Source organism: Sus scrofa, chromosome 8, assembly GCF_054392235.1.
Source record: "Sus scrofa isolate SSC_HxYL_T2T_F1_AM1 chromosome 8, Sscrofa_HxYL_maternal_Yorkshire_Landrace_v2.0, whole genome shotgun sequence".
Lineage (NCBI taxonomy): Eukaryota > Metazoa > Chordata > Mammalia > Artiodactyla > Suidae > Sus > Sus scrofa.
This window is the reverse complement of record NC_139390.1, coordinates 30,988,565-31,011,326: the sequence shown is the minus strand read 5'-3', so window position 1 is coordinate 31,011,326 and position 22,762 is coordinate 30,988,565. Positions and strand designations below refer to the sequence as shown.

Below are 22,762 nucleotides of genomic sequence, written 5' to 3'. Positions count from 1 at the left end.
TGTTTTGTTTTTTAATACTGAGTTTATTTCAATAATAGCCTAGAGAAGGTTCCATATCACATTATTTCTAGGTTTAAGGCATTTTCTCCTAATGTACTCATAAAGTCTGAAAGTCAAGCCTCCTTAATCCTTAAATAAGACTGCCGTATAGATGATGGGAAGGAATCAGAAACTGGACTTTAGGATTTCCATTCGTGGAATTAAATAGGAGGAAGTTAATCTACATTTATTGTGCATACCTCATTCTTCTATAGATTCATTGACCTATATCAGGTTGCTAAGAGCTGAATCCAGCCCCCCAAAAGATTTCATTTGACAAATTTTATTTTAAAAGTCTCATACAAAGAATTTTCTATTTTTAAAAAAGTTGTGGCATTCCCATTGTGGCTCAGCAGATTGAGAATCCAGAGTGTCCTTGAGGCTGCAGGTTCGATTCCTGGCCTCACTTAGTGGGTTAATGATCCGGCATTACCGCAAGCTGCTGCATAGGTTGCAGGTGGGGCTCAGATCCAGCATTGCTGTAGATGTGGCAAATGCCGGTAGCTATGGCCAAGGCCAGCAGCTGCAGCTCTGACTCAACCCCTAGCCCCAGGAACTTCCATATGCCACACTGGTCATGAAAAAAAAAGACTTGAGGGGGAAAAAAAGTTGCTAACATTGAATGGGTGAGTAAATTTTAAAAGCAGATTTTGTTTAAAAATCTAGATATATGCAATTTCTTCTTTTTTAAAGAAAAATCAGATGATTTGGCACCATTGGGCCCTTATTTCTACATGGTACAGAATGGCTGGAACTGAGTAGTAGTAACATCTCTTCAATGGGTTATGAGCTTTTCATTTTACCACAGCCACAGTCTTCAGTTACCCTTTTGTGTGTGTGTGTGTGTGTGTCTGTGTGTGTGTGTCTTTTTCCCCTTTGGCATATGGAAGTTCCTGGGTCAGGGATTGAAACCAAGCCAGAGCTGCAGCAACACTGGATCATTAACCCACTGTGCTGGGCCAGGCATCAAACCCATTCCTCCACAGAGACAAGCTGCATCATTAACCCACTGGCCTATAGTGGGAACTCCTTCAATTACTCTTTTATCTTATACCTGGCTCTTCTTCACTGATATGATTTGGTATTTTCATAGGTATGCTTTAAAGGTACAAAACCAAAAATGTTTTAATACTTCTTTTTTCTTTTTAGGGCAGCACCCATGGCATATGGAAGTTCCCAGGCTAGGGTCAAATCAGAGCTACAACTGCTGGCCTGCACCACAGCCACAGCAATGAGGGATCTGAGCCTCATCTGTGACCTACACTGTAGCTCATGGCAACACCAGATCCCCCACCCACTGAGCGAGGCCAAGGACCGAACTGGCATCCTCATGGACACTAGTCGGATTCATTTCTGCTACACCACAGTGGAAACTTCTAAGTTTTCCTTTTATGTAGTGTTCTATTTATCTGGCCTTTTAGGTCCTCTTAAGTAAGATTCATGCTCTTCTATTAAAATGAGTTTTCCTAAATCATGATTTTCTTCAGTGTCATCTTCTCCAGTCATTAGGGGATCCTTGATTAAAACTTCACATGTCAAAACCTTAATTGAGGAGTTCCCGTGGTGGCGAAGTGGTTAACGAATCCGACTAGGGCGGGAGCGGCCCTAGAAAAGGCAGAAAGACAAAAAAAAAAAAAAAAACCTTAATTGATACTGGGTTTGTGTTGCAGCTCAAATTATAGAATTAGAGCACGAATTATTTGTAGCTGTTCCCTTCACAGAATTTTTTCCAGGACTCATAGAGAATGTTAGAATTGAATGATTATCTTCATATTTCTACATCTGTATAGATTGCAAGCAAGCAGTGAAGTAGGTGTAAATTAACACTTGGAAGGGTATGAAATAAGAGCAAAGAACCAGGTGGTCTAATTTTTTTTTTTTTTTTTTTTTTTTTTTGTCGTTTAGGGCTACACCAGCAGCATGTGGAGGTTCCCAGGCTACGGGTCTGATCAGAGCTGAAGCCACTGGCCTTCACCAGAGCCACAGCAACACCAGATCCGAGCCACATATGTCACCTACGCCACAGTTCATGGCAATGCCAGATCCTTAACCCACTGAGCGAGGCCAGGGATCGAACCTGCAACCTCATGGTTCCTAGTCGGATTCGTTTCCACTGCACCACTACGGGAACTCCAAGGTGATCTAATGTAGAATCATATCAGCTTCTGCATTATAAGTGAGAAAATATGATATTTTTAAGTTTCTCTCATTATAAACAGAAATATGAAATTGTAGCTTCTCAGGAACGTTTCATGTTATTTTTAGTAATCTGATGAATAAATCCTCGGGCTTAATTTTCTTTTTTTCCTTAGAGCAATGATGGAGAAGAGCGATTAGCTGTTGTTCGACTTCTAGCCAAATTGTTTGGTTCGAAAGATTCTGATTTGGCAACACAGAATCGTCCTCTGTGGCAGTGTTTTCTTGGACGGTAAGAAAACATACAATTCTATGGACTCTGATTTTTATATTTTAGAGGCTAGTCAGTATGTTGCACTTGATTAAAATCACACATAACAAAACTTTGATATGTCTTTGATTTTTTAGTACCTGTGTTGCTGTTTCTTAGAGAATAAATTATGGAACAAATTATTTACAAAAATGGCTTATTTTTATTTACCCACATAAAACATTTTACTTTTTGTGTGTGCTAAAATAATGTCATTAAAATAAGTTGTTAATTTTCTTAAGTTTCTCAGAAGTCAGTGACCTCTATTGCAATCATATCTCCTCCATTCCAATTCTTATTCTTGGTGCATTTGTCTTGTCTAATTGCATTGGCTAGTAGTAGAGCAAATCATGCATCAGCAATGAAAAAGACAAGATTCCTTCAAGTATAGGACACTGATGATTTTAAAATATATCATGACTTCCCCCTTAGATTGTATTGCTAAGATCAAAGTTGATAGCAATACAATCTTACCTCAGGAAACAAGAAAAATCTCAAACAACCTAACCTTACACCTAAAGCAACTAGAGAAAGAAGAGCAAAGAAAACCCAAAGTTAGTAAAAGGAAAGAAACCATAAATATCAGAGCAGAGATAAATGAGAGAGTTGAAGAAAATAATGGAAAAGATCAATGAAATTAAAAGATGATTCTTTGGAGTTCCCATTGTGATGCACGGGAAACAAATCTGGTTAGGAACCATGAGGTTGCAGGTTCGATCCCTAGCCTTGCTCAGTGGGTTAAGGATCTGGGATTGCCATGAGCTGTGGTGTAGGTCGCAGATGTGGCTCAGATCTGATGTAGACCGGTGGCTACAGCTCCAATTAGACCCCTAGCCTGGGAACCTCCATATGCAGCGGGTAGGGCCCTAAAAGGACAAAAAGACCAAAAAAAAAAAAAAAAAAGATGATTCTTTGAAAAGGTAAAATTGATAAGCCTTTTAGCCAAACTCATCAAGAAAGAGGAGAAGAGTTCCCGTCGTAGTTCAGCAGAAACGAATCTGAATCCAACTAAGAATCATGAGGTTGTGGGTTTGATCCCTGGCCTCACTCAGTGGGTTGAGTATCCAGCATTGCCGTGAGCTGTGGTGTAGGTCGCAGATGCAGCTCGGATCTGGCGTTGCTGTGGCTCTGGCATGGGCTGGCAGCAACAGTTCCAATCGGACCCCTAGCCTGGGAACCTCCATATGCTGTGGGTATGGCCCTAAAAAGACAAAAAAAAAAGGAAAGAAAAGACAGGAGATCAGTAAAATTAGAAATGAAAAAGTTACAGCTGACACTACAAAAATACAAAGGATCATAAGAGACTACTACAGCAATTATATGCCAGTTAAATGGACCATCTAGAAGAAACTGACACATTCTTAGAAAGGTACAGTCTCCCAAGATCAAACTAGGATAAAATAGAAAATATGAAAAAGACCAGTCACAAGTACTGAACTTGAAACTGATTTTAAAACTCCCAAAAGGCTTTCCCATGTGGCTCAGCAGTTAACGATCCAGTATTGTTACTGGTGTGTTTCTGGTTACTGCTATGGCACAGGTTCCATCTCTGGCCTTGGAACTTCTGGATGCCATAGGTGCAGCCAAAGGGGTTGGGGGGACTCCCAACGAACAAAAGTCCAGGACCAGGTAGCTTCACAGGTGAATTCTATCAAACATGTAGAGAAGAGTTAATACCTATCCTTCTCAAATTATTCCAGAAAATTGCAGAGGAGGGAAGGATACCAAACTCATTCTGTGAGACAAGCATCACCCTGATACCAAAACCAGACAAAGGTAACACACAAAAAAAGAAAAACTAAAGGCCAGTATCACTGATGAATATAGATTCAAAAATCCTCAACAAAATATTAGCAAACCAAACCCAACAATACATTAAAAGAATCATATACCATGATCAAGTAGGATTTATCCCCAGGATGCAAGAATGTGTCCAATATTCTTGAACTGAGTCAGTCAATGCAGTATATCACATTAACAGATTCAAGAATAAAAACCATATGGTCTTTTCAATACATGCAGAAAAACTTTTGGACAAAATTCAGCATCTATTTATGATAGAAACTGTGCACAAATTGGGTATAGAGGGAACATATCTTAACAAAAGCCATTCATGATAAAGCCACAGCTAACATAATACCCAATGGTGAAAAGCTCAAAGAATTTCCTCTAAGATCAGGAACAAGACAAGAATGCCCACTCTCACCTTTGTTATTCAACATAGTTCTAGTTATTTGGAAGTTCTAGCCATAGCAGTCAGAGAAGAAAGAGAAGTAAAAGGAATCTGGATTGGAAAGGAAGAAGTAAAACTGTCACTATTTGCCGGCGACATAATACTATACATAGAAAATCCTAACGATGCCACCAGAAGACTGCCAGAGCTCATCAGTGAATTTGGTAAAGTTGTAGGACACACATATCTGTACAGAATGTGTGCATGTACTCTTGTGTGAAGTGGTTTAAGGATCCAGCATTGTCACTGCAGCAACTTGGGCCGCTGCTGTGGCGTGGGTTTCGTCCCTAGCCCAGGTATGTGCCACAAACATGGCCAAAAAAAAAAAAAAAAAAAAAAAGCAGAAATCCATCATATCTCTATACCCTAACAGTGAACTCTCAGTAAGAAAACAATCTCATTTATTTATTTACTTTTCTTTTTTAGGGCCCCACCTGCAGCATGTGGACGTTCTTGGGCTAGGGGTTGAATCAGAGCTACAGCTTCGGACTCTGCCACTGCAACACCAGATCCAAGCTGCATCTACAACCTACACCACAGCTTATGGCAATGCCAGATCCTTAACCCACTGAGCAAGGCCGGGGACTGAACCCACATCTTCGTGGGTACTAGTCAGGTTCTTAAGCCAACCCACTGAGCCATAACAGTATCTCCAACAATCTCATTTATAATCACATCCTAAAGAATAAAATACCTAGGAGTAAACCTACCTAAGCAGGCAGAAGACCAATACTTGGAAAACTGTAAGACACTGATGAACCAAACTGAAGGTAACACAGAGATGGAAAAATATACTGTGTTCATGGATTGGAAGAATTAATATTGTTAAAATGACCATTTTACCCAAGGCAATCTATAGATTCAGTATAATCCCTATCAAAATGCCAGTGGCCTTTTTCACAGAACTAAAATAATTCTCAAGTTTGTATAGAAACAACAAAAGACTGTCAAATAACTAAATGCTGAGAAAGAAGAAAGAAGCTGGAGGTATCACAGTTCCAGTTTTCAAATTATGCTACAAAGCTATAGTCATCAAAACAGTATGATAGGGAGTCCTGTGGTGGCCTAGTAGTTATGAATTGGGCATTGTCACTGCTGTGGCTTGGGTCACTGCTGTGATTCAGGTTTGATCCCTTGCCCAGTAACTTCTGCATACTGTGTTGTGGCCAGAAATAGAGCTCAGAAATGAACCCACACTTATATGGACAATTTTCTTTGACAAAGGAGGTGAGATTATAGAGAGGCAGTGATAGCCTCTTCAGTGAATGGTGGTGGAAAAACTGGACAGCCACACACAAAAGAATCAGATTATTCACTCACACCATGAACAAAAATAAATTCAAAATGAATTAAAGACTTAAATTTAATACCTGAAACCATAAAACCTCTATAAAAAAAAACAGGACATACACAGTTTTAGTAGTATGTTTTTGGATATGTCTCCTCTAGCAGTGATTGCAAAAAGCAAAAATAAACAAGTGGGACTACGTCAAACTGAAAAGCTTTTGCACAGCGAAGAAACCATCAACAAAACGAAAAGGCCTACTGACTTGGAGAAGATATTTGCAAATGATATATGTCATCAGGGGTTAGTAAAAAGATATACAAAGAACTCATACATGTTGACATCAAAAAAGCAAACAGCATAATTTAAAGTTGGGTAGAGGATCTGAATACATATTTTTCCAAAGAAGATAGGCAAATGGTCAATAGACACCTGAAAAAATGCTCCCCATCACTAATACCAGGGAATTGCATATCAAAAGCACAATATCACCTTACACCTGTCAGAATGGATGTTACCAAAAAGACAACAAATAACAAGTGTTGGAAAGAATATGGAGAGAGGGAAACTTAGGTGCAGTGTTGATGGGGATGTAAATTGGTGTAGCCACTATTCAGAACAGTATGGCAGTTCCTAAAACAGGTAAAAATAGAACTATTAAGAAACCATGTGATCTAGCAATTCTCCTCCTAGGTATTTATCTGAAGAAAACAGAAACACCATTCAGAAAAGATATTGTACTAGCCCAATATTTATTATAGTATTATTTATAACAGTCAAGATATGGAAGCAACCCTAGTGCCCGATCATAAGATGAATGGATAAAGTAGATGCGGAATATCTATGAATATGTATACAACGGAATATTACTCATCCATAAAGAAGGGTGGAATTTTGCCATTGGGGACAACCTAGATGGACCTAGAGGGTATTGTGCCAAGTGCAGTGTGTCAGACAGAAAAAGACAAATATTGTATGATTTCACTTATATGTGGAATCTGAAAAACAAAGTAGGAGTTCCCGTCGTGGCTCAGTGGTTAACCATGAGGTTGCGGGTTCCATCCCTGGCCTTGCTCAGTGGGTTAAGGATCCAGCATTGCCATGAGCTGTGCTGTGGGTCACAGATGTGGCTCAGATCTGGCGTTGCTGTGGCTCTGGCATAGGCTGGCGGCTACAGCTCTTATTAGACCCCTAGCCCAGGAACCTCCATATGCTGCGGGAGCATTCTAGAAAAGACAAAAAGACAAAATAAAATAAAAAAATAAAAAATAAAAAAATAAATGACAAAACATAACAAAACAGATGCAGAGTTAAAAATAAGGAGAACAAACAGGTAATTTCTTGGTGGGGGGGGAAATGGGTACAAGGGAGATTAAGAGGTAAAATAATAAAATCACATTATTTATAATTCATGAATATGCTTTTAAATTGCCCAATAAAAGATTTGAGAATTGGTCAGCCTAGCCTTACTCTATACAGTTTTGAGTCTACATACTGAATTTCATATTTATTAAACTATTATAATATACTGCCGTTACATGTTGGTCCCAGCCATATGAAATGTTTTTGCTGCAAGGCAATATGGCACATGTATTTCATGTACTCATCTTTGAACTTCTGCCTTTTATATATTATTTGCTTTTTATCTCACATCCCTCTAGTATTTTCCTCCTATTAAACTATTTTTCTAGTATTTTGAATATGTATTTTGTGGATTTTGAATATGTATTTTTTGTATTTTAGCCTAAATCTTAAGCTCCAATTTTTGGTTCTTCAAAGTAGGTAGTTTTGGTTGGGGAATGGGTTTATACTGGGTTTTGTTTTAGCATGGTGAAAAAATTCTATTTTAAAAACCATTTTTGTGGAAGTTCCCATTGTGACACAGCAGAAATGAATCCAGCTAGTATCCATGAGGATGCAGGTTCGATCCCTGGCCTAACTCAGTGGGTTGGGGATCCAGCATTGCAGAGAGCTATGGTGTGGGTTGCAGATGCGGCTCAGATCCCACATTGCTGTGGCTATGGTATAGGCAGGCAGCTGCAGGTCTGTTTCAACCCCTAGCCTGGTAACTTCCATATGCCATGGGTATGGCCCTAGAAAGTAAAAAATATATATATATGGGTTTTTTTGTGAAATTATGTATCTTTTTACTTTATAGTCTTCCTTCAGAATATGTTAACTGTCATTATCATAACACATTTTCTAATCAGTGACTATTGCTTATAGTCATTTATGTATTGTTAGATATACATCATTTGAAAATAGTTGTTGTCTTACAACTAATATTTAGCAATCTTTTCCTGTGTAGATTTAATGATATTCATGTTCCTGTAAGATTAGAAAGTGTGAAATTTGCCAGTCATTGTTTAATGAATCATCCAGATTTAGCAAAGGATCTCACAGGTAAGCTAACTGGTTTATTGAAATATGAGAGTAATCACACAAATATGTTTTAGATGTGGCCTTTGACTTTGGCTTGTGAATAGGTTTAACTCTGGCACTATTTCAGGTCTCTATTTCAGGGGCTAGTAAGTGATTTCATGTTTATACAATAAAATTACATTTGAAATCTTCATATTGTAATCCTTTAGGATTTTTTGCAAATCATAGTTTGAGAAAGTAAAGACTTTAGATTTGGGCACAGATCATTATATCTATGTGATAATTAAATGGAGTAACATCTAGTAGTAAGAGGGAAAATGATTATTTTCTGAACTAGACTAGAATTTCTCATTGTTCACTTGAACATGGAGCATTTGAACTTACTTATTTGGTAGTATCAAATAAATAGCTGCTCTCAAAAATGCTGTTCGGTGGAGTTTTCTTGTGGCACAGTGGGTTAAGGATCCCACATTGTCACTGAGTGGCTTGGGCTACTTCTGTGGTACAGGTTTGATCCCTGGCCTAGGAACTTCCATATTTTGTGGATGCTTCCAGAAAAAAAAATGCTACTTAGCAAAAAGAGGAAATAACTTTTTTGTTTGTATTATAATTATTTAGGAATATTTTTTACAGATATAGAATGTTATTATTTTATAGTGTACAATATATAGCTATATACCTATAAGCATTTTTACTGTTTTTCTTTTAAGTCTTTTAATTATATTGTTAAATTCTAAACTGTATAAATCAGATACTGTGCTATAATTTGACTTTCTGGAATAGTTAATGAAAAATGTAGTATTTTATCAAGATGTAACTTTGCAGTAATAAATAGTGTGTTATATAATTTATTTTGTTATTGTATAGAATATTACCACCTCAAAAATAAAATATTTTAAATTTATGCCACATTTTACAGTCATTGTTTTAGTACAGTCATAAGCTTAAAAGCGTTAGGTGCCTTTTGGTCATTGTAAAGATAAATGAATATTATAGCTAACATTTACCTTAATTTTTTTCTCCTTTCAGAATATTTGAAAGTTAGATCACATGATCCAGAAGAAGCTATTCGTCATGATGTCATTGTTACTATAATAACAGCTGCCAAAAGAGATCTTGCCTTAGTAAATGATCAGCTACTTGGCTTTGTAAGGGAAAGAACACTGGACAAACGGGTAAAATCTGAAGAATTTTATTCTTTTGTAATTTACTGTGTTTACATTGTTAGCAAAATACAATAGAAATTATTTTCTATTATTTAAAGTTTTTCTGTGTGAAAGTTAAATTAATATATTACCAAATAAAGAGCTAATTATTTGTATGTTTCCTGTGTATCTTTTAATTATCTTTACAAATGAATACATTGGATTCTGTAGCTTTTCAAATCTTAGGTATGGATTTGTCTTTTAGCGTACCTTTACAAAAAGAACAGCTGAATTAAAGTTTTATTTTACCTTTTCACTTCATGATGAATTTCAAAGTAATAATGATTGATCACCTGCATTTATTTCTTATATGGTTAGCATTTTCAAAAGTAACTGTCATATAACTTAGCTGGATTCATTGAACTAAAAAAATACACTCCTATGAAAGTTGTGTTTCTGTACTGTTGTGCTAAAATAAGGGTAGAAATGATGTTTATTTATCATTGCTTTTGTGTGATTTCCTCCATACGGATGTAGTTAAAAATGTGGATTGATAAAAGTAATACTAAGAACAGTAATAGCAGTTAATAAAGTTGCCTTTGCAGTTTGCTATTTTATCTAAGGCGTACTTGAAAATCTGCTACCCTCCTGAAAACATGTAATTTAGCTATAATATCAGGGTAGAAAAGTAGTATCTCTCGGCTGTGAAATATAGCAATATGCATTCTTTTTCTTTAAGTTTTTTATTAAAATACAGTTGATTTGCAGTGTTGTCCAATTTCTGCTCTACAGCAAAAGCAAGATATATTTTTTAAGCTCTTTTGAAATAGTTGTAGGAGGCATATAAATAAAGTGGACACCACTCAACTTGTTCAACTATGTCAATAATTATAATTCTGAAGAGTTTTTTTCCCCTTGGCTTTAATTTAAATGAAATGACAGTCCCTACTGGTTCTTTGTTAACTAACCCCATCCCCCAATTTCAGGTATTGCCATTTGTATTATTTCCTCCTTTTAGAAATATTTCACTCCTACTTCTGTCAGTGATTGTCTATAGTTTTAGGAAGAGTTTAATAAATGATTCTTGCTGAGACTATATGATATGGTCTAATAATCACCTACTGAACATTTTTGGGAACTGGATTTTGGTATAATGACCAAAAAATTGTTCATAATTTTGAATTAAATGACCTTGAGTATAGCCTTTCTGAATTTTTTTTTCTATAAAATGTGGGGAAAGGACTTAAATCTTTAGTTTTGCTGCTTACAGTCTTTGGTTTCATGTTAGACATGTCAAAAGGCATCTGTTATGTATTACATGGGAACAGAGTTTCATTCCATCTACTAAATAGCCTAAAAAAGAAAATTATACCCCCAGATTTATTTTCTTTTGAAAATTCTACCCCAAAATGTATAAGAAAGTATTAATTTAGGAGTTCCCATCATGGCACAGTGGTTAATGAATCTGACTAGGAACAATGAGGTTGCAGTGCAGGTTCGATCTCTGCCCTTGCTCAGTGGGTCAGGATCCGGCGTTGCCGTGAGCTGTGGTGTAGGTTGCAGACTTGGCTCCGATCCCGTGTTGCTGTGGCTCTGGTGTAGGCCAGCGGCTGCAGCTCCAATTAGACCCCTAGCCTGGGAATCTCCATGTGCCGCCAGAGCGGCCCTAGAAAAGGCAAAAAGACAAAAAAAAAAATTAAAAAAAAGAAAGTATTAATTTAAATCAAATATAGGTATACTCTGATTTGTTATTAAGACCAATATCCTTTTTGATGATTATTATATTGTACTATTATGGTTCTAACTCTAGATTTTTATAGTCTCCTTTTTTGGCCACCCTCCTTTTATCACCTTTCTTTCCTCCTAGTAAATCATTTCAGTCTCTTTAAGTGCCAAAAAATCTTTCACAGACTAGGATGTGACTAGGTAAATTATATGCCCTTTTAGTCTACAAAGTAAAGAAGTTCACAGTAAGATGATCACTAAGGTACTCTGCAACTTTGTAATTCCAAGATCTTTTTTCTTTTTTTTTCTTTTTAGGGCCACACCCACAGCATATAGAGGTTCCCAGGCTAGGGGTGGAATAGCTGCAGTTGCCAGCCTATACCACAGCCACAACAACATCAGATCCAAGCCTTGTCTGCGACCTACGTGACAGCTCACGGCAATGCTGGATCTTTTTAACCTACTGAGTGAGGCCAGTGATCAAACCCGCGTCCTCATGGATACTAGTTGGGTTCGTTTCTACTGAGCCACAAGGGGAACTCCTGTAATTCTAAGATCTTGATACTGAAATTTAGTCTTGTTCTGCTTAAATATCAAAAGATATATACTAGGATAAAACATGTCAGATGATAGGGCTTTCGTTTGCAGAGAGAATTATACACTTTCCCTTTTACCTTTTAATCACTTCTAAATCTTGGCCAAAATTTTTTTAGATAGAATCAAATGCAATCTTAATAAGATTTATTATTGCTTGTCTTGGAGGGAAATAAAAAATTGGTAGATGATTTAGCAGTATTTGCATTGGATAATTTTGGAAAGCAGTCTGATATCTAAATAGGAACTTACTCAAAATTAAGTCATTTATTTGCCTCTTATGAAAATAAATATTGTGCCAATTTATGTGCATGTAGATCTGTGCAACCTAGTAAAGAAATGGCAGTTTTTGCAGATTAGTGTACTATAAAGTTTGGTATCTATCTCATCCAATAAACTTTATACTTTCTAGTGGCGAGTAAGAAAAGAAGCTATGATGGGTCTGGCTCAGCTTTATAAGAAATACTGTCTTCATGGTGAAGCAGGAAAGGAAGCTGCAGAGAAAGTCAGCTGGATAAAAGACAAACTTTTGCATATATATTATCAGAATAGCATCGATGACAAGTGAGTCTAATATATTGGTAAAGTGGTTGACTATAAAAGCACTTTTAATTTTTCAATGTATTTCTCTTTTTTCATAAAAATTAGTTTCCAGGTTTATAAATCACTTTTTCCATGTTTAGGCATACCATGTTTAAATAAGACTCTAGCCAGATTGTAACTTAGCGTAATAGTGAAATAGGCATAAGATCTTAGACTCAGACCAGAGACCAGATGTTCTTTCTGCCTTTCTTGCACAAATAACTTAACTTCTGTGCACTTGATTTTATCTATAAAGCAATCATATTAGGAAGTTTCCCTGTGACAGAGCAAGTTAAGGATCCAGCATGGCTACCAGCTGTGGCGCAGGTCGCAGCTGCAGTATGGGTTCAGTCCTTGGCCCAGGAACTTCTACATGCTATGGGTGCAGCCAACAAAAGAGTAGTAATAAAGCTTTCCTTACAAGATTGTGATGTGAATTTTCTTTTTTTTCCCCTCTTTTTAGGGCTGCACTGGCGGCATTTGGAGATTCTCAGGCTAGGGGTCCAATCTGAGCCACAGCTCCTGGCCTTTGCCACGGCCACAGCAACATCAGATCCGAGCTGCATCTGTGACCTACACCACAGTTCATGGCAACGCTGGATCCTTAACCCACTGAACGAGGCCAGGGATCAAACCCACAACCTCATGGTTACTAGTCGGATTCGTTTCCTCTGCCATGAAGGGAACTCCTGTGACGTGAATTTAAAAAAATAATAAATGTAAAGCACCCATAGCCAGGCAATGACCAGCAATATAGTGTGTGGCCAAAACAAATAACTGCCAGTTACTTTTCCATTTTACAACACTCTAGGTACCAATAGAATGTATTTTTTTTAATTGAGGTATAATGGACATCATAGCATTGTATTTCAAGTGTACAACATAATGATTCTATATTTATGTCTTTTGCCACATGATCACCACAGTAAGTCCAACATCCATCCCTGTACAGTTACAAGATTCTTTTCTTGAGATGAGAACTTAACATTGTTTTCATTTTCTGAATGTTGCTTATAAGTCTGTATTGGATTATAGTAATGATTTTGGTTTTTGCAGAATTGTTTGCAATTTATTGAGTTAGACTGACACCATTGGATATATATTTCATTAACTAATGAAGAGCCTTTGTATTTTCTTATTCCAGTAATGTTGAATAATCAATATAAGCTTAGTAAGAAGTATATTCCAATGTTGGTAAGGAGTTTTCCTATCTAAAAAACAAGGAAACCAGTGTACATAGGAAAAGATAAATTTTCGGGAAGGTGAAGGAAGATCCCCCTGATTTTACTACATGACAACAAGGGCAATGAGCCAAGATTAATGTTTGGTTTTGTTTTGTTTTGAGAATAGCTATTCTTTGTTTTTGTTTTGGCCACACACGTGGCATGTGGAAGCAACCCAAGTGACAATGCTGCAGTAACTATGCCTTATCCTTAACCAGTGGAGCAAAAGGAGAATTCCGAGAATAGTTTGGGGTTTTTTGGGGGGGTTTTTGTTGTTGTTGTTTAAAGGGCCACACCCATAGCTTCTGGAAGTTCCCAGGCTAGGACTCAAATTGGAGCTACAGCTACCAGCCTTCACTACAGCCACAGAAACTTGGGATCCGAGCCGTGTCTGTGACTTACACCGCATCTCACAGCAGCATCAGATCCCCAACCCACTGAATGAGGCCAGGGATGGAATCCACATCCTCATGGATACTAACTGGATTTTTTTCCCCTGCACCACAGTGGAACTTCCAAGAATAGCTAATCTTGAGATCATAGCTTTGGGTATGTGTTAAGTAATTTGCTGTAGCTCCAGAGTGATGAAGAACAAACAGCTTAACACCCTGTGTTTAGGAATAAAACATAAGCCTTCTAGAACAAATGTTTCATATTGACAAAACATAAAACCACAATTAGCAACTGGAGCTCTAAATTTAAAACTTTCTTGCAAGGGAAAGCATTGATCAAATACTGGTCCTTTCCATTGTATTTTCATGCATAGGTATTAACATTTCTATGGTATCTTTGCAGGAGTCAGTTAAAACGTAAATAGATACTGCTTCTATAAGACAGAATGATTTTGTTACTTGGGATTTTTTTGTTTGCTTCATAGACTGTTGGTAGAGAAAATTTTTGCTCAGTATCTTGTTCCCCACAACCTGGAAACAGAAGAAAGGATGAAATGCTTGTATTATTTATATGCTAGTTTGGATCCAAATGCTGTCAAGTAAGTTACTTTTTATACAATTGTTTGGAATATTTCTTGAAGATTTTATAAAATTACATCATCTTATCTAATTAATTGTTATTGATGGGATTGTTGCTGCTTCTAGTTCAATCAGGAACCTCAAATAAATATTTATAGAGAAAATTTTATGATAGTAGTTAAAAGCAAAAATATTCCTATATGCATAGGCATATTTGGCAACTGAGCCAGCAATCTCTGTGTCAGGATTATTTTTTGTCTACCTATTGACTGGGTCTAAATCATACTGTTGGAGCTTTACCATACTAAGCCTAAGAATTGAGAACTTGTTCTTTGTTAGAAGAGCATGTCCAAATCACCCTATGTAGAATAACCATATGATTGATTGTCCAAACTGAGATTTTTTTTTTTTTTTTTTTTTTTTTTTTTGTCTTTTTGCCTTTTCTAGGGCCACTCTTGGGCATATGGAGCTTCCCAAGCTAGGGGTCCAATTGGAGCTGCAGCCGCCAGCCTACGCCAGAGCCACGGCAACGCAGGATCCGAGCCATGTCTGCAACCTACACCACAGCTCACGGCAATGCTGGATCATTAACCCACTGAGCAAGGCCAGGGATCGAACCTGCAACCTCATGGTTCCTAGTCAGATTCGTTAACCACTGTGCCATGATGGGAACTCCCAAACTGAGGTCTTTTTGAGATTGAAAGGTACTATTAATAATTTTGTTCAGACAACTGGCATAACTTTAATTGTCCCAGGCCACTTAGAATGTATGGGCATTCTATATTAATAAAGCTTTAAAAAAGTAAATGACTCCTGTCATTGAGAATTCTGATTCTTCTGAATAAGAACCTCAGTTATTAAATATACGTATATTTTGCCTTTAATTGTCATACAATTTCAAATTTACAGAAAAGTTACAAGAATAATACAAAGCTTTGTGATGTCCTTTATGTCCAGATAATAATTTTTGACCATTTGCTTTATCAGTTTCCATTTGTACATATTTTATATACATATTTTCTTCTGAACCATTTGTTTAACATTTTTTGAAATTACAGTTTTTACAATGTTGTGCCAACTTCTGCCATACAGCAAAGTGACCCAGTCATACATATATACACATTCCTTTTCTTATATTATCTTCCATCATGTTCTATCCCAAGAGACTGGACATAGTTCCTTGTGCTGTACAGTAGGACCTCATTGCTTATCCATTCTGAATGTAATAGTTTACATCTGTTAACCCCAAACTACCAGTCCATAGCACCCTCTCCCGCCTCCATCTTGGCAACCACAAATCTGTTCTCTATGTCTATGCATCTCTTTTTCTTTTGAGATAGGTCCATTTGTGCCATATTTTAGATTCCACATATAAGTGATATCATATGGTATTTGTCTTTCTGACTGACTTCACTTAGTATGATAATATCTGGTTGCATCCATGTTGCTGCAAATGGCATTATTTCATTCTTTTTAATGGCTGAGTAGTATTCCATTGTATTTATGTACCTTATCTTCTTAATCTGTTCATCTGTTGATGGACATTTATGTTGTTTCTGTGTCTTGGCTATTGTGAATAGTGATACAGTAAATATAGGGGTGCATGTATCTTTTTTAATTATAGTTTTGTTCAGATATATGCACAGGAGTGGGATCACTGGGTCATATGATAGTTCTATATTTAGTTTTCTGGGGGACCTCCATACTGTTTTTCATAGTGGCTGTACCAATTTACATTCTCACCAACAGTGTGTGTACAAGGGTTCCCTTTTTTCCATACCCTCTCTTAGCATTTATTTGTAGACTTATTAATGACAGCCATCCTGACCGGTGTAAAGTGGTACCTCATTGTAGTTTTGATTTGCATTTCTCTAATAATTAGTGATGTTGAGCATTTTTTCATGTGCCTGTTGACCATCTGTATGTCTTCTTTGGAGAAATGTCTATTTACGCTTTCTGCCCCTTTGTTGATTGGGTTGTTTTTTAGTTGTTGTCGTTGCTCAGTTGTGTGAGTTATTTGTATATTTTGGAGATGAAGCCCTTGTTGGTTTATGGTTTATGTTGCCACTTGCACATATTTTAGGTACATATTTTCTTAAAACATAAACATTAGCCGTTTGTTTATGGTTCCTTTGCTCTTCTGAACCATTTGAGAGTAATTTGCAGACATTGGATTCTTTTACTTCTAATACCTAGTTTATATTCCCCCAGAACAAGGATATTTTCTTATGTAAATAGAATACCTTTATATCAAAATCAAGAGACAGATCATTGATAACTGTATTGTCTAACCCATAGTACATCCACATTTCCTCAATTGTTCAAATAATGTTCTTTATGAATACTTTTTCCCTTTCTAGGCTTACCCATTACATGGTTTGTCATGTCTCTGGTCTCTTTTAACTTGGAACCATTGTTAAGTCTTTCTTTGCCTTTTATGGCTTGACATTTTTCAGAAGATTATTGCATAGGTTAATTATTTTGTAGACTGTTCTCTCAGTTTAGGTTCATCCAGTGTTTCCTCACTATTACATTGAGATTACACATTTGCAGCAAAAAGTCCACGGAGTAACCTATCCTTGGTGCATCATATTAGCAGGTATTAGCCATCATTTTTAAAAAGATTTGCAAGTGGTTCATAATGTTCACTGTTTGTAGTAAACTCCTGGCCTAAGGTCTTAGTCTCTGTTTATATTTCAAAATACTTGGCAAGGAGTACTGAGAGATAGATTAATTACCCAAAGGTCCTCTAGGAACCTGAAATTACAGAGTGGGTTTGTGAGAGAAGAAAATCTGTTTTCAGCGAGAGAAAAGCATCTAGAATAAATAAGCTTAATTTAAATTTGGCATCCTGATTCCATATCTTTTTGAAGAAATTCATTTTTTGAAATCAAATACACTGTTTCATGCATATTCCTATAACCTGGCAAAAAAGGCCTTCATGATCTGATCCTTTTCTATGGAGTGTGCCAGTTTCCTTTTACTCCCAACTCATACTCTGTACCCCAAGCCCATAATTTTTTTTTTAACTTTCCTGTTCATGCCATGCACTTTGATGACATTTTATCTTTCTTTGTAGCAGAACATTCTGGCTACCTCTGCTTAAAATGTCTTAATTTATACAGTTTACCTGCAAGATCCTATTCATCCTTCTAAACTTCTCAAATATTTTCTCATAAGAAGGCTTGTATTTATTGTTTTAAACTAAACTATCTTAATCCTAATGAATAAATTTTCTGGTGCTTAAAATTTTAGGTAGGTGTAGAAGAATGGTGTTTCTGAACAATTCAGTAAGAAACATAGTAAGGTTGACTAGTTACCAGTGTTGTTCTTCTATATATTTTTTTTTCATATTCCAAACTTTATTTACAGAGCTCTCAATGAAATGTGGAAGTGTCAGAACATGCTTAGAAGTCATGTACGAGAACTGTTGGATTTGCACAAGCAACCTACAGTAGGTTCATGATTTGTTTAAATTCAGTTTGTTGTAGTCGTTAATATTTCTGTAGTTATGTATAATGAAGTAAGCAAAAAGTATCTCAAGGGTTTTGTTTGTTTGTTTGTTTCTTGCCATTTAGAGCCACCACCTCGGCATATGGAGATTCCCAGGCTAGGGGTCCAATCAGAGCTACAGCTGCCAGCCTACACCACAGCCACAGCAACACCAGATCCCAGCTGTGTCTGTGACCTACACCACAGCTCATGGCAATACCAGATCCTTCACCCACTGAGCGAGGCCAGGGATTGAACCGGCCACCTCATGGTTCCTAGTGCGATTAGTTTCTGTTGTGCCATGACGGGAACTCCTGCTTTCTTTGTTTTGTTTTTTTTTGTCTTTCTGCTATTTCTTTGGGCCACTCCCTCGGCATATGGAGGTTCCCAGGCTAGGGGTCGAATCGGAGCTGTAGCCGCCGGCCTATGCCAGAGCCACAGCAACGCAGGATCCGAGCCGAGTCTGCAACCTACACCACAGCTCACGGCAACGCCGGATCCTTAACCCACTGAGCGAGGGCAGGGACCGAACCCGCAACCTCATGGTTCCTAATCGGATTCGTTAACCACTGCTCCACGACGGGAACTCCCTGTTTTATTTTCTATATGTCAGTTAAACATAATTTCTGTAGTTATCCAAGGTAACTTTATTTTTCACATGAATATAACAAAATCTTAATTTCCAGCATAAGCAAACAATTGGTATTTTCCAGTTTTTCAAGTATTTTAGACTAAGAATTTATACATAGTTTATCCATTTTAAAATTTAAACCTCAAGGTAAAATTATATTAAAGGTCATAAATTTTTTGTTGCGTGATTTTTGGTTCTTCTGTGTAGACTCTGTATCAAATACGGTATCAATCCTTTGAATATGCCAAAGTCAAATTAACAAAGAAATTCTGCCTGACATTTTCTAGAAGGTAGGGAAAAGAAACTTGAATACTCTTAATATACTTTTTTTTTTTTCATGGTCTCTTTATATATAGATAAAATGGTGTCTCTTTTTTTTCATGGTCTCTTTATATATAGATGTATATAGTCTCAGTATATAAAAATCAGTATATTTATGTACTGATTTTTATTTTTTTCCATTATAGCTGGTTTACAGTGTTCTGTCAATTTTTTACTGTATAGCATGGTGACCCAGTTATACATACATATATACATTCTTTTTTCTCACGTAATTATGCTCCATCATAAGTGACCAGACATAGCAGGATCTCATTGTTAATTCATTCCAAAGGCAATAGTTTGCATCTATTAACCTCAAGCACCCCCATCCATCCCATTCCCTCCCCCTCCCCCTTGACAACCACAAGTCTATTCTTAATATACTTCTAAATGTATTGCTATAATAGGTATTCTTAGTTTGGGAGCCATACACAGAGACTCATCAGTGGCCCACAAATGCTAAAGCAAGGGTTGTCAGGGAGTTCCTACTCTGGCTCAGTGACTTAATGATCCAGCTTGTTTGAGTGGAAGTGCTGGTTCAATGCCCCACCTGGCCCAGTGGTTCAAGGATCTGGCATTGATGCACCTGAGCTATAGGTCACAGCTCCAGCTCAGATTCAATCCCTGGCCCAGGAACTTTCATTTGCTGTGAGTGCAGCTGAAAAAGAAAAATAAATAAATAAATAATAAACTGCCTTATTTAACAAATCAGGGAGGGTGTCAAACTTTAAATTTTTGGCCATGCCTGCAGTATGGTGAAGTTCCTAAGCCAAAGATAGAACCCATGCCACAGCAGTGACAATACCAGATCTTTCACCTGCTAAGCCACTGGGCAACTCCAAATTATTTTTTGGTAAATGACTTGATAGTAAAAATTTAGGCTTTCCCACTTCACAGTCTCTGGTGTACTGCTCAACTCTGCATTTGTGGTCTAGAAACAGTCCTAGATGGTACATAAATAAATGGGCGTGACTGGGATCCAGTAAAACTTTAGCAAAAGCAGGTGGTGCATGGGACCATAGTTTACCCATTTCTGATCCAAATTACTCAAATTTCATACAGATTTAATAATAAGGTAATACTCTTTTCTAATAGAGGGAAGGGAAGTGATATTGTAATCAATGGGCCACGAAATAGCTAATAGGACTCTATTCAGAAAGAAAATTTTTCTACTCTCCACATTTTTGGTTAATTTTCTTTGGTGTACAGTTTCACAGTAATTTTGATATGGTAATTGTTTTCATTATCTCCCGTTCAATCATCTGGCAAGATAATTTCTCCATGAAAGTTACATATGCTTTGGAAAATTTTTAAATACCTTCCTGCTGACACCTCCTTTCCTTCTATTTGTGCTAACTTAATTATTTTTGCTACTCCATAGTTCTTTATAAATATAGGGTGTCCATACGGTAAGCCATTTTCTAGTGGGTAGATTACGACGGATTTTTTTTGTTGTTGTCTTTTTAGGGCCGCACCTACAGCATATGGAGGTTCCACCAGGCTAGGGGTCGAGTCAGAGCTGTAACTGTTGGCCTACACCACAGCCACAGCAACACAGAATCTGAGCCGTGTCTGCAACCTGCACTACAGCTCACAGCAGCACCAGATCCCTAACCCACTGAGCAAGGTCAGGGATCAAACATGCGTCCTCATGGATGCTAGTCAGATTCATTTACACTGAGCCACAATAGGAACCCCTGGATTTTTTTTTTTAACTTTAAAGAATTTACAATACCGAGTATAGGTCTCTTTAGAGAAACTTATTAGCATGTATGACTTGTTTTTGTTTTAAATTTCAGTCAGAGGCTAACTGTTCTGCCATGTTTGGAAAACTGATGACCATAGCAAGTAAGTATGTCTATTCCCTCCATTATAGTAAACATCAAATAATTTACTAAAAGCGACTATCAATTTAATACTAAGAAAAAAATAATCCTCTTCTTAATAGTTTTACTTCTAAGAACTAGATAGGCTGATTGTCTTTTTTTATTTTTTTGCTTTTTAGGGCCATGCCCATGGCATATGGAGGTTCCCAGGCTAGAGGTCCCATCAGAGCAACAGCTGCTGGCTTACATCACAGCCACATCAACGTGGGATCTGAGCTGCTTCTGCGACCTACACCACAGCTCATGGCAATGCCAGATCCTTAACCCACTGATTGAGGCAAGGGATCCAACCTGAGTCCTCTTGGATGCTAGTTGGGTTTGTTAATTGCTGAGCCATGACGGGAACTCCAGGCTGATTGTCCCTTTGATGGCTCAGCATTATTTTTTAAGACATCTTGCTTTTAGTTTAATACAGTAGTTTTTCTTTTCTAATGTTGATTCTCTTTTAATTTTATAGAAAATTTGCCTGATCCTGGGAAAGCACAAGATTTTGTGAAAAAATTTAACCAGGTTCTCGGTGATGATGAGAAACTGCGGTCTCAGTTGGAGTTGTTAATCAGCCCAACCTGTTCATGCAAACAGGCAGATGTTTGTGTGGTTAGTAAATTATACTTTTATATTTGTTCTCCTAGCTTTGCATATAAAAACCTGTATCTCATTAATGCCCACTTCACATAGATTATTTTATTGGTGTGAGTTTGACAGTATTGTGAGCTCTAAATTACCGAAGAGTATATCTGTGGTCAACATGGTTCTCTTTACTTGCCACTCGTCAGCCCAATTCCAAGGAAAACACTAGAGCCAGGGAGATTGGCCCTAGGAATTGAGCAAGATAAAATGTTTTGTATTTAGCGAATGTATTTGTATTTAATGAATGTTTACATTCATTAGGTAAATAAGAATTTACTAAATGTGTATGTGTATGTATATGGATTTTCTTCTCCCATGTATTAGCCCAGGAAAAGTCCTTCTTGGTAAATCAGTAATAGTTACATTGCCATTTACACATTTATGGATTAAGGTAATTCCTTTTTAGGCTTTTGTCTTCATTCTGTCTTTAGACCATTTTAAAGAAAACTTTTCATTTAACATGAGACAGTTTCTGTTCATCTACACCATTCACTACCAGTATGACCTTTAGTAAGTTCGTCAGTATTTTTGAAGCTCATTTTTTTCATATATAAATATTTACAACCTCACAGGTTTATTAAGAGGTATATATATATATATATATATATCAGAGTTTCTGTTGTGGTTCAGCAGTCATGAACCTGACTAGTATCAGGACACAAGTTTGATCCACAGTGTAGACAGCAGACTCCAATTTGCCAACTTCCATATGCCACAGGTGTGGCCCTAAAAAGACAAAAGAGAGGTATATATCATTCATGTGTGTGTGTGTGTGTGTGTGTGTGTATCCTAACACATGGTCCTGCACTGCCGTTTAGGATTTAAATAAATTGTGTTTCTATAGTATTATACATATGTAACAGGCACTGTGCTTGGGACCAGACTTACAGAGATGATTGAGAAAGAAAATCAGTTATTTATGTTTAACTTTGTTCTAGGAAGAATTAAAGTAGAATGTTATTTTTATTTTTAATTTTTTGCTTTTTAGGGCCACACCCACAGCATACAGAAGTTCCCAGGCCAGGGGTATGGAGCTGCAGCATTTGGCCTATGCCACAGCACAGCAGCTCAGAATCTGAGCTGAGTCTGTGACCTACATCACAGCTCACAACAACGCCAGATCCCCAACCCACTGAGTGAAGCCAGTGATTGAACCTGCATTCTCATGGATATTAGA

The 22,762-nt window shown here is 37.1% G+C and overlaps 1 long non-coding RNA gene across 14 annotated transcripts in view; it reads left to right on the top strand.

Moving 5' to 3' along the window:
• The window catches only part of LOC102159861 (sister chromatid cohesion protein PDS5 homolog A), a 145,383-nt gene that overhangs the window by 57,631 nt on the left and 64,990 nt on the right, over nucleotides 1-22,762 (top strand). For all 14 annotated transcript variants that reach the window (XR_002346613.2, XR_002346609.2, XR_002346612.2 and 11 more), the window contains exons 9-16: nucleotides 2,352-2,467; nucleotides 8,312-8,406; nucleotides 9,415-9,560; nucleotides 12,262-12,413; nucleotides 14,532-14,645; nucleotides 17,998-18,079; nucleotides 20,869-20,917; nucleotides 21,413-21,552. This is a non-coding gene — a long non-coding RNA (sister chromatid cohesion protein PDS5 homolog A). The remainder of the gene's footprint in view (nucleotides 1-2,351; nucleotides 2,468-8,311; nucleotides 8,407-9,414; nucleotides 9,561-12,261; nucleotides 12,414-14,531; nucleotides 14,646-17,997; nucleotides 18,080-20,868; nucleotides 20,918-21,412; nucleotides 21,553-22,762) is intronic.